An 11431-nucleotide genomic window follows, 5' to 3' on the forward strand; every position below is an offset into this window, starting at 1 on the left:
CCCTGGCTGGGTTAGCAGTGGTCTCCACGGCCGCCCTTCCCTCTCACTACTCTCTACTCATTTTGGCCACCTTGTTTCTCCCAAGAGTGCCTCACAAATATTTGCCACTTGCTCTGTTGTAAGACCTTTGCTCTGCTGCTTTTTTCTGCCCTGAACAACCTCCCCCCAGATATCCTCTTGACTAAATCTCTCTCTTTTCAATTTTTGTTCATATCTCATCCTTTGAATGAGATTTATTTTGACTGCACTTCCTACAACTGCAAGCACCTATTCTCACCTCAGCTGTCACGTACACTTGTTACCTGAAGTACCAGGTATTTTATTTGTTTATAATTATGCTTCTTATTTTATAATTCATCCCTGAAAATAAACTTCATTCTTGGCCTATTTTGTAGTCCATTATATCCACTGATTTAGCCCAAGTGCCTAATTTCCTGATTGCAACATAATAAACATGAAATAAATAATTGATAATGATTAAATATTAATATGTATCATCCATATTTTTATGATATTTAAGTATGATCTGTTTTCCTTGTAATATTTTTTCATTCTTAGTAATGTTTATAGATATTTAAATGCTATTGATTTCTAAGAATATTTTATTATATATTAATTGAGTTTTATTTGAATTTTATTTGGATGTTTTAAAATGATGAGATCTTTTTGTAGTAGTCACCTTTTTTTCCTATTCCATTTATTAAACAATTCATTCTTTCTCCATCTTGGCAACCATGTGTAAAAAATATAGGAGAAGGAAAATATCAACTAAAGGTTGATAGAGCGTGAATGTGATAACAGTTAATTAATAACTGGGTACAGCAGTACTGGGTACTATGTTTATGTACTTGAGTCTATTTCTGGGCTTTTAATATTACTCTCTGATCTTGTCTATTCTATTCCCATCCCTGCTACTTCAGTGACTATTTCTTTTAAAATGTCCTTCCCTGGCTCAAAATCTTGCTCCTACATTTCCCTCCCAGGAAAAGCCATGCTTCTGTCTGTCTGGTCTTCTTTTAGTGTCTTATTAAAATGTATAGTTTTATAATAAACTTAAAAATCTTCCAGATATGTCTTCTTTTTTCAAAATGTATTATTGCTTTTGATAGTTTCAAATATTTTTTCTCAGCCTACTTTTTAATTTTAATTAGAATTTCATAAAACATATCAATTAAACTTGTACAATAAAAAATCAATAAAAATTTTCAATAAAAAATCAATTAAACTTGTACAAGGGCCAAGGAAGGTCGGTAAGAATGAGCTGGCTTGCATAGAGAGAACTGGGCTGGATGATGGCTCCCATGCCCTCCAGACAAGTAGCTGGAATTTGAGCCACCATCTGCCATGAGACACATATACAACCTGTTCATCCAGAAGGGGAAAATAAATGAAGCCTGTACTCCAGTCATATATGGCTAATAGGAAAAGCTAGACCCATTGTGCCTAATGATTCTAAGTCCTTTCTTTCGGAAGGGAGAACTGCTCAGCCTACCACATTGCTGCATCATGCCTAACCTGGCAAAGTTCTAGAGATCTAGGTCCAGGAATATCTGTTGATCCACAAATTCTCTCAAACCACCTTCACTAGTATCACGCAGGATACCCTAATACTGATGGTTCACTAACAGTTTTCTTAAGGAATAGATAGCAAATATTTTAGACATCACAGACCTCATATGGTCTCTGTTTAAACTCTTCTCCCTCCTCTTTTCTCTCCCTCGTCTCATTTCCCTTTTTCTTCTTTTTCACTGTTCTTTTACTCCCCTTCCTTCATCTTCTCTCCTCTTAAAAATAATTTAAAAATTAGATTAAAGGCCATGTAAAATAGTCCAGAGGCTGGATTTTGTCCAGAGGTCCAAGTTTGCCAATCCCTGATCTAAAGCAGATGTCTTTTCTACATACATTGTTATCAACCAAAAATTTGGCCTGTTATTCTCATAATAATCCCTAGTGGCACTGTTTCTGCTCATTCCTTCTTTCCTCCCCATATTTTCACAGATGATAGATTTGCATTGTAGTCTAAAGATTCCCTCTGTTTCCTTCTTTACCTTTGACAAGTGTTTCTCCTATGAAATATATTACATATGTCTAGTCACATTTGGTTTCTACTTATAAAAGGATCCAAACTAAATCACCAAGTGACTCTGCCTCCAACAAAAAGATTTTCCTTCACACTCTTATTCTTCTTCTTTGGAGTAAAAGATCTTACTTTGCTAGGGTGCCCATAACAAAGCATCAAACCATACATGGCTTAAACAAAAAGAATTTATTATATCACAGTTCTGGAGGCTGACACGCCAAGATCAAGATGTGTGCAGGGCTGGCTCCCTTGTGGTGATTTGCTGGCACTTTGATATGTACCTTGTGGACAGGGTTCTAGCTGTACGCATGTCTATCTCTTGACATGGTATCTGTTTTATTAAAACACTAGACATAGTGGGTTAGAGATCCACCCTACTCTACAAATACGACTTCAAAATAATTATATTTTCAATAACTTGTTTCCAAATTAATATATGCCAGAGATTAGAATTTACAGAGCTGTAATATTTATCACAAAGCAGAAATGTAACATTTAACATTTTGCTTGTTCTTATTCTTCAAAGATATTTCAGCCAACCTCTACCAAGGAACTTTACCTTCCTCTATGAGTCAACCACTCACTCAGTATTCACTTCCCATTTTCTTTGCTCCTTTCATCTTTCCTCTCCTCTTTTTCTTGGGAGGGAAAACAAATCCTTTCTCATTTTCTTTTTCATATATGATAAGCATTTCCCTAGAGTAAAATAGGACTGTTGGAATAAGCAGCTCTAGTCTCCTGGATGCAAAATTCACATTAAAACAGCATTTTGCCCTCCTCCTTCAGGCAGCAGACAAGCAATGTAAAATGTTATCACAGGAGCTTATAGGGTACACATCAGAAATTTATTGCTTCATAAGACTGATAGCTCCAGAATACAGTGAGCCACAAATGGGATGTGGCAAATTTTATAGTAAGGCAATTATTCTTAAAACATTTTTATCATAAAGTTTTCTCCCCTTTAGGAAAATATTAGTATTGATGGTTGATAAGAAGTTTTAATATCACCTAACATAAAAATAAATTATGGTAATTATCACCCCATAACTTCTCACATTTCCGTAACCATACATCCCTCTCAGGTGAGAGACAGTACTTCCAGCTTTATACCTGGAAGACTTTCAGAACAGCAAAAGAATGACTAATCAGCTGTCAGTCCCCTCGCCATTTCAAGAAAATCTGTAAGTCTCCTAGAATCCAAACTGACCAATTTAGAGCAAAGAGTCCCAGTGTGTAATAGTCCTTAGGATGACATGGGCATCCCCCATCTTGCTTTGAGATTACATTCCCCATCAAACAAAAAAAAATCTAGATTATAAAAGGAACAAATTAGGATATTTGAGTAGAAGATCAAGAGAGTCATGACACTTTTACCTGATCTCTGCACACTACATGGCTCAGGATTAAGTGTAAATTCCATGGAACTCAGATGAGCCTTTGTTAGAAGCTCCCATCTACTTAAAGCACAATATTTCCATACTGTGGATGTGCTGGACATCAATACAAAATCACAAACCACGCTGAGAAAATATCCAACATGGCTATATGCTGGAGGAGATGTAACATTGGAGATGCTCAGAGGAGATTCACCAGAAATACAAGTACTCTGAAGTGGAGGAGGAAGTCACACCCTGAAACAAACAAACAAATGAACAAATCTGAAAGATGATACACATAGATACATGTAGATCATTGACAAGGGGAGTCTGCACCACCACCCCGTCTCTGGGGAGCAACCTTGGTAGAAGTGTCCTACATAGCTTGAGGGAACAAATTCCCCTACAGAGGCCAGAGTTCTGGTACAGACTTGCATCGTTTTGACCCTTCTCCTTGTCATCACTCCAAACCCTAGGGAACACTACAGCCTGGCAGCATTGTCTCCAGTGCTCATCCTGGGCAAGGGAAGCCCCCACCCACTCTAGGCAGAATGAGGCTCAAAAATGACAAAATGCACTCACTGCCTAAGTCTACCACAGGGACCCACTAAAGACAACATCACTGGAATCAGAAGGAGGTAGTGGCACAGAATAGTTGATTTAGAGTGAGCACTTCCCTTGTTTCTACAAAGACCAGAAATATCTGAGTTAGAAGGAAATCCTAAACAGCAGCCTCTAGCTTGCTGGGGTGGGGTTGGGGGACCCTAAACAAAGCCTGGGTACCAAGTCAAATTCTGCTGGCTAGAAAGGTGAATTATTGAGAAAAGCTTAGTTCAGGATTTCAGCACCAAGGAATAAAGAGGATAGGCTGGGGCAGAGAACTTCTGGTGACAAACTAGATGGAAAGAATCTGAGCAATGTGGAAAATGGGAAGGCTCTGCCAGCACAAAGGGAAGTAGGAGTCATCGGACACTGGCAGAAAGCTAAGGAAATCTTGGTGTCAAGGAAATTATTGTACATCTTTCTCTTCTCAAAATGATCGAAGTGGTTGGATTATGGGATAGAGACAAATGAATGCAGTTTAAAACACCCTAAGCACAGCTTGCTTCACAGAATGTGGGCTACAAGAAACGGACACACCTCACCCCTTCCAGGTAGGTTGGTACAGAGAGATGGCAAACAGGTGTTGCTACATGCAAAGAGATTGAGACTAATGCAAAATGAGACCTGTGTGGACACTCGGGCTTTACGGCATAGCAGTCACATGAGAAGTGTATGTATGTATGTATACTTTCCTGCTGGGGTGTTGGATCTGGGCTATCACTCAACTTTGTCTTTTGTTTGATTTTTATTCTTGTTTTGTTTGTTTTTTTCTCTCCTCTCTCTTTTCTTTGATTTGATATAGTTGTTTCTTTGCGCTTACTCTTTCATTCCTCTTTTCAATGTTTTACTTGTTTCTCCTAATTTTAAAATCTTCTTTTCAAGTTTTTTCCTATATGCTCCTCTCTCCCCCTTCCTCCTCACCTCAGTCTTTCTTACCTTCTCTCATATTAGCCTTCTGTCCTCCCTATTCTACTATTTTTGCTCTTCCTTATTTTACCTATGCCCTTGTCTTCCTTTGCCTTTTTTCAGCCTTTCAGGTACACAAATATATCAACATGTACTGACAACCATGCAGTTTTACTCATTCCAGAATTACGCCTCCCCTCTCCTGCATCCTGCCCCTGCCTCTACAAATCTCTTGATAAAACCCTCAGAATCTACCTTTTAATTCAACTATAGAAGACTTCCAAAAGGTTCTCAGTCCCTATTTTTTACCTTATATCTTCTATCTATCTCTTCTCTTATTAACTTAATCCCACCTTTCAATCATTCCTCAATATCTTCTTCTCTTCCTTTTTTCCCCACGTCTCAGTCTAAGTGATAATAACAATATAATACAAACTGTAAATTATACTCATATAAAGTGAGAGTGTAAATGAAAGATTTAATACATATTAGTAATGTATGATTGGATCTGTTGATGCTGTTATAACAACTAATCATTCACTGACAATACAGTCACAGGGTCCCAACCATTTATATCAAATAGCTGAATAGATGAACTCTCTATCCAATCAAATAAAACCATGAACACATCACTAGAAGGCAGAATCTAACTAAAAAGATTTTCATATCAACTACAATCTCTCCTCACTGTACTTGGCCTAAAAAATAATAATATAGAATAATACTATATATTAAAGACCTTGCCTCAAACTGATAAAAGCCATTTATGAAAAACCAACAACCAACATCATATTGAATTAGGAAAATCTGAAAGCTTTCCTTCTAAATTCAACAATAGGACAAAGATGTTCACTATGAGCCCTCCTGTTCAACATAGTGCTTGAAATATTAGCCAGATCAATTAGACAAGAAAAATAAATAATAGGGATATGTATATGAAAGTTAGAAGTTAAATTATCATTATTTGTAGATGACATGATGTTGTATATTGAAGACCCAAAAAATTCAACCAAGAGACTCCTAGAATTAATAACAAAACTCAGCAATATAGAAGCATATCAAATCAACACACAAAAATCAATAGTGTTTCTGTACACCAAAAATGAACTTGCTGAGAAAGAAATTAGGAAAACAATATCATTCAAAAGAGCATTAATAAAAATTAAATACTTAGGGGGCTGGGGATTTAGCTCAGTGGTGCCGGCGACTGCCTTGCAAGCACAAGGTCCCAAGTTCAATCCTGGTACCAAAAAAAAAAATTTAAATATTTAGCAATTAACCTAAACAAAGAAGTGAAAGACATATTCAATGAAACTTACAGAACTCCAAAAAAGGAGATTGAAGAGAACATCAGGAAATGGAAAGATAACTCCTGATCTAAGGTAGGCAGAACCATTTCTGTCAAAATGACCATACTTCCAAATTGTTATATAGATTTAATGCAATCCCAATCAAAATACCTACAGCATTCTTCACAGAAGTAAAGAAAATAATTCTAAAATTCATATGGAGCTGGAAGAGAACTAGAATAGCAAAAGCAATCCTCAGCAATAAGAGCAAGCATGAGGCATTACAAAGCTTGACTTCAAGTTGTAGTACAAAGATACAGTGATAAAAACATCATGATATTAGCACAGAAACAGACATGTGGATCAATGGAACAGAATAGAAGATGCAGAAACAATTCTAGACACATTCAGCCATTTGATCTTTGACAAAGGAGCCAAAAACGTACACTGGAGGAAAAGTAGCCTTTTTAATGTTGGGAAAACTGGCTATCCACATGCAGAAGATTGAATTTAGACCTATATCTCTCACCATGTACTAAGCTAAAATCAAAATGGGTCAAAGACCAAAGTATTAAGACAGAAACACTTAACCTACAGCGAGATGTAATAGGTAATACTCGTAAAGTTATAGCTATAGGCAAGGATTTTCTGAACGAACTCCAACTGCACAAGAAATAAGAGCAGGAGTCACCAAATGGATCATATCAAATTAAAAAGCTTTTGTATAGCAAAGGAAACAACCAACAATGTAAAGAGACAACTTACAGAATGAGAAAAACATTACCAGCTACTCCTCAGACAGGGGGCTAATATCTAGAATATATAGAGAGCTAAAAAATTAGATATCCCCAAAATAGAAAACCCAATCAAGCAATGGGTAAGTGAATGGGTAGACACTTCTCAGAAGAAATACAAATATCCAATAAGTGCAGGAGAAATTGTTCAACTTTGTTGGCCAGTAGAGGAGATTTCATCTGACTCCAAAAAATGGTAATTATCAAAAAATCAGTAATAACAAATGTTGATGAGGCTGTGGTGAAAAAGAAAACCTCCTACATTGGTGATAGGAAGGTAAACTAGTGTAAATCAGTATGGAAATTTCCCCAAAAAGCTAAAAATTGAAATTTTATTTGACCCAGCTATTGCCCTTCTAGGTATCTTCACAAAAGAGTTAAAGACACCATATTATGGAATACTGCATATCAATGTTTATAGCTGGCCTGGTGTGTGGTTTGGAGGTTGAGCACTTGGCAAGCATGTGTGAGGCCCTGGGTTCCATCCCCACTGCTGAAAAAAGAAATTAAGTAAATGTTTATAGCTGCTCGATTCATAATAGATCAATCACAGAAGCAGCTGTGTTCAACAGATGAATGGATAAAGAAAATGTGGTATTTATACATAATGGAATACTACTCAGTTATAAAGAAGGACATATTTGAGACATGTGTAAGAAAATGGATTCATCTTAAAAACACAATATTAAGTAAAAGAAATCAGACACAGAATCTTAAATACCATATGGTTTCTCTTATACAGTAAACCCAAAAGTAAAGAGCAAAATGAAAGCTTGATAAAGAGAAACAGGGAGACAAATCTTTTGCAAATTCTATACTATAGAATATATAAGGATTATATATCTGTAGTTGGCATACAAATAATGGTACCAGAAGACCAAAAGGGGAAAGGAGGAAAGGGAAACAGATGTAAAAAGTTTTAAGGTATGTCATGTACATGTATCAATTTTCTCAATGAACGTAATCAATGTATTGTGAACCTTGAACTAAAATAAATGACAATGAGGGCTGGGGATTTAGCTCATTAGCACTGCTCCTGCCTGGCAAGCGCAATGCCCTGAGTTTGATCGCCGGGTACCAAAAAACAACAAACAAAACAAAACAAAAAAAAATAAAATAAAATAAACGACAATGGAAAAAGAGGGTCTAGAGAAGGAAGGAACAAGGAAAATGGGAAGGGGAAGGGGAATAAAAAGAATTAAGATATCTTAAGTATATGTACCCACTCCCTGAGTTGAATGTAAACATACACTAGAAACATGTACTAATAAAAAAAACTGTAAAAAACTAAAGGGATGTCTTAGGCAGACTATTGCATTCCTTATTAGAATCTGAACTAAATGCTAATCCAGTAAACTTCTCATATGCAGGGTCAGTTTGCTTTCCTTTCCTTACGGAGCTCAGACTCTGAGAGTCATCCCAAACTCTTCCCTTCCCCTAACACCTCGCCATACATTCAAATCTACCTTTTCTGAGAATCCGTGTTGACTCTTGACGTTCCTTGCTTTCATTACTGTCTATCCTGAAATCTCAAAGACTGGAATTCTTGAACTGGAAAATAAGTCAGAAAGAAATTTAAATGTATGGTATTCTTGTAATCCTCACACTTTGCTCTGTGCTTTACATGAATTCAATGCTGCGGACTCCTCACCAGCACACATCAGCATGGAAACATAAAACAATTTTCTTTCTACTATGTATCATTTCAAATAATGTCCAAATTCATCTTCCACTTAGAAATAACAACAAAACCTCCCTATATTTTCTGATTCCAATTTATCTTCCAATTTTTTTACATTTTAAGATAAAATATAGGTTTACCCTATGCCATAGAATATATAACGATTCTATGTTTGTATCTGGCATGAAAATGATGTAATCCATTCTCACCACCTGGGTTAGGCCGTAGAGCATCATCTGGTTCATATGAAATACTGGCACCTCCCAGTCTGGCCTTTACTCCTCATGTTCCAGCCTCATTGCACTCTTGAATATTCTATGCATACAGCACATGCCTACCTAGGTTATTTGTACCTGCTCTTCTCTGCCTGAAATTTCAGCATTACAGAGCCACTTGGGAAGCGGAACAGTTTTCACCTCAATGAAGCCTACCCTAAAACATTCCTTAATGGAGGCCTCTATGATTTTCTATCCTCAGATTCTGTTTTAGCTCCATTTCTAAAATCTATCTCTGAACCACATACTATATGATGACATACTGTATGTGTATGTCTTCATTCTTTATTGCTTTTGCTACTAGAAAATATAATCATAATATAAACACATAATTTTTCTCTTGTATTCTCTATCTTATCATCACCTTTTGAACAGAACCTAGATGGAGTAAATGTACAAAGAGTAAATATAATTTGATAAGAATAATCTCATTGTAGAGAATAAGGGAAGGAATTAAGACAGCTTGTTGTATTTCCTAATGTAACACAATAGGTAGCATAGTGAGAAATTAAAACCTTGTCAATCTTTAAATGCAGTATTAACAAAACAAAACAAAAAGTGATAATTCTCATTGTCCCTTGCCACACTTATGAAATCAAAGTTTCTTTGCATGGTATTCTGACTTCCTGGTCTGATTCTAACCCATCTTTGCGGTTCATCTCACATTAAGACTGCTGCAGAGAGAACCCTTGTATAAGCTCTAGTGCAGTTGTTCTAGCCGACTTTCTCCCAAATCTTGCCCCTGTTCAGCTCTGTGCTTTGCCTCATACATCTCCCTAGCCCCCAGGTGACCTCTTTTCCCACTTCCTGCCTAATGAAATCTTCCTTTGCTTTAACTTAGGGCAAATGTCACTTATTCTATTGAGTCAGCTACAGTCATTGCAGTAAGAATTGATCTCTTTTCTTACAAGGAACTACCAAAGCACTTTCTTTTATATAATTTTTGCCATTTTGAATTGTATGCCTTTTATTAAACGTAATAATGTACCTGTTCCTGGTCCCTTACGAGAAACTAAGCTTCTTGAGGACAGCTACTTCCTTCAAATCATCTTTTCATTCTTTTCTTAGCTATTGACATTGCTTCATACAATATTAGTCAAATAACTCAGAAATTCTTTTAAGTATTCAATCATACTCATTTACCCCAATGACAAAAATATCCAATTATTCTCAATTTTAATGTTACTATTTTATTGCATAATATCAGATATAAAATCAGATTTTCTCTTCTTGACTGCCTGATATGTTATTCTAAAGATCCATAACATATAACATATAATATATAAAAATACACATGTTTGAAAAATATATTATTTAGGGATAAGGAGTTAGCTCAGTGGTCGGTGTTCTAATGGCGTGTATGAGACAGGCTTTGTGAGAAAAAAAAGGTTTATTCCAGTCTAGATGTGAACAGAGACTGAAACCGGGGCCAGATTTCAGCAGCTAGCTGGGAAGAGCTGAGCTTATTACATTTGTGTGTGAATGGGATGACATGGAGAGAGAGAAATCAGCAGCGAGCTGGAAGAGATTTCATCCATGTATGGATGGGCTGACATCAAGAGAGAGAGAAATATCAGCAGTTAGCTGGGCAGGGAATTAGGTTTATATAGGTATTGAAGAGACTAAGGAGTCTGGGGTGAAATGTTTATGATTGAGGGTCCAGTGGCGGTCAGCTCAGGTGTGTAGACAATCTCTGGACTTTTCTGCTTTGGGGAGATTGTATACGCCACCCTGAATTTTCTTTATGGCCATCTGTCCCTGTCAGGCCAGGCATGACAGTCGAGCTCTTGTCTAGTATGCACAAGGGCATAGTTTTGATTCCTAACACTGACAAAAAAGTAAATTAGGAAAAATGTTAGAGAAATAAAATAATAATACAAAGAGAAAAAGACAAACATAGGAAGGGAAATGTTTGCCTTTGTGACATGAAGCAAAACTAGGTCTCCTTGGTCCTTTTAATTCTATGATTCTATTCCATTATAAATCTAGTAGCTGTCAGTTTCTACTGTAATTTACTTATTTTTCAACTTTTAGGAAGTTGTAGTACTTATTTATGGAATAACAAATAACCACAAGAGAAGACAGTAAGAGAGGATGAAAAAATATACAACACAACTAGAAAACATTGGACAAAATGACAGTAGTGTGTCTTGTCTTCACTTATCAATAATACGTTATATGCAAATAGATTAAATTCTCTAATTAAAGACATGAAACGATAGAATAGTAAAAACAAATGAAACCAAACTATATGCTGTCCAGAACAGATTCAGTTCACCTGTAATGATGCACATAGAAAGTTAAGGTGTAGAGAAATATATTCTATCCAAATGGAAATCCAAAAAAACAGAAATAGATATTCTTGTGAAAGATAAAAATAGATGCTAACACAAAGACATAAGAACAGGCAAAAACTTATTATGTAAC

This window comes from Heterocephalus glaber, unplaced genomic scaffold (assembly GCF_053883595.1).
Source record: "Heterocephalus glaber isolate CG9 unplaced genomic scaffold, H.glaber_assembly_v1.0 deba00001577, whole genome shotgun sequence".
NCBI lineage: Eukaryota > Metazoa > Chordata > Mammalia > Rodentia > Bathyergidae > Heterocephalus > Heterocephalus glaber.